Source organism: Buteo buteo, chromosome 17 (genome assembly GCF_964188355.1).
Source record: "Buteo buteo chromosome 17, bButBut1.hap1.1, whole genome shotgun sequence".
Lineage (NCBI taxonomy): Eukaryota > Metazoa > Chordata > Aves > Accipitriformes > Accipitridae > Buteo > Buteo buteo.
The window spans coordinates 12,748,994-12,750,931 of NC_134187.1; the positions used below are offsets into that span (position 1 = coordinate 12,748,994).

At 49.3% G+C, this 1,938-nt stretch overlaps 1 non-coding gene across 1 annotated transcript; it reads left to right on the forward strand.

Moving 5' to 3' along the window:
* Positions 1-1,128: 1,128 nt before the first annotated feature.
* On the forward strand, positions 1,129-1,200 carry TRNAE-CUC (transfer RNA glutamic acid (anticodon CUC)). Its single transcript has one exon. It is a non-coding gene; the product is annotated as a tRNA-Glu (tRNA).
* Positions 1,201-1,938: the final 738 nt, after the last annotated feature.

Sequence of the window (1,938 nt, forward strand, 5' to 3'; positions counted from 1 at the left end):
TGTCAACCAGTGTCCTAAACAGGCCAAAGTCTGCCCTCTGGAAGTCCAAGGCAGCAGTTCTGCTGACCCCCCTCCTTACTTCTCCAAGAATCAAAAACTTTATCATTTTGTGATCGCTCTTCAGCCATCACATCACCCACAAGTCCTTCTCTGTTCACAAACAACAGGTCCAGTGGGACGCCTTCCCTAGCTGGCTCACTCACCAGCTGTGTCAGGAAGTTCTCTTCCACACTCTCCAGGAACCTCCTGGACTGTTTCTTCTCTGCTGTATTGTATTTCCAGCAGACATCTCATAAGTTGAAGTCCCCCACGAGAACAAGGGCTAGCGATCGTGAGACTTCTTCCAGCCACTTGTAGACTATTTTGTCTGCCTCTTCGTCCTGGGTGGGTGGTCTGTAACAGACTCCCACCATGGTATCTGCCTTGCTGGCCTTCCCCTGGTTCTTACCCATAAACACTCAACCCTATCATCACCATCATTAAGCTCCAGACAATCAAAACACTCCCTAACATACAGGGCGACCCCACCGCCTCTGCTTCCTTGCCTATCCCTTCTGAAGAGTTTATAGCCATCCATCACAACACTCCAGCTGTGCAAGCTAAGACCCATTTTGCATCACGAGTGCTCTACCGTCATCATGGTATTCAGTTGCCTGAACATAGGCATTCAGTACAATTTAACTGCCTAGAGTCCTGAAAGGATTTTCCCAGGCCCCTCCAAGCCCCTCCTAGCCTGACAGAAGTGACGCACATAGCATTAGGTGCCTATTTTACACAAATTGAATCAACCCCAAGGGTAAGATTAATTTAATGTACTTCTGGGCATTTAAACTAGACTAGGTAGCCAGTCTAATCTGGTCACATAGGCAGTAGTTGGTAGAGAAACAGGGAACTTGCACGGGAGACTCGTACCGTCTGAACGTATGTACTTTGGAAGGGTGGGAAGAATTCCCTTTCTCTCCCCAGGGACCACCGAGGGAACTCCAACGCCTCAATGAGACAAATCTTAGATAGCCAAGTTTAGGGGAGATCAATCTCTCCCTGAGCGACTGATAAACCAGTATGCTGATCTGACCCGACCCCATCCAATCCCGTCTAATTTCATCTATTTTAACCAACTCCTCGTGTTCCCTGGTGGTCTAGTGGTTAGGATTCGGCGCTCTCACCGCCGCGGCCCGGGTTCGATTCCCGGTCAGGGAAACGGTCCTTTGTCGGAGCCCAGTGTGTGGGCCATGAGCAACAGGCAATGGGAAGTGGGATGCATCCCCTTCCCTTCCCTCGCATCTGTTTCTCATAACGGCAGTCCCTCCTTACCAAAATTTATGACTCAAGCCATATTTATACCCAACATACAGATTTATATATTCTCACTAACCACTGCCCCTTAACAGAGAGATAGTATTCTCCCATTCCATGGGCTTCCACCACTCCCACAAATCTTTATAAGACCAGGCTGTGACTTAGGCCACACCTGGCAAGATGGGTGCTCAGCACAGGAGAAGCAGCTTGTTCAAGTGGTGGGTGCCAAGACCAGCTTCCTTTGGGTCCAGTTGCCCGGTTCTTTGTGAAGCTCACTCTGCATGGGTTCAGGTCGCTCCTCCTACGTTACTTCTTACAACATACCCCTCACGTCACAGGTTGTTTCTCCCCCAAGGTTAAATCTCCTTGAGGCACACGCTGGATCTCCCCATCCTTCTGCATTCGCCACCAAGTACACTCGGGTCCTTGAGCAAAGACCATCCCACGAATGGATTTGACTTTTCTCAAGGGAGGAGCAACCCACACCACCTTCCCCAGCCACTTCCCTATGCGCATGCACTTGTGCTGGTTTTGGCTGGGATAGAGTTAATTTTCTTCACAGTAGCTAGTATGGGGCTATGTTTCAGATTTGTGCTGAAAACAGTGTTGATAATGCAGGGATGTTTTGGTTATTGCTGA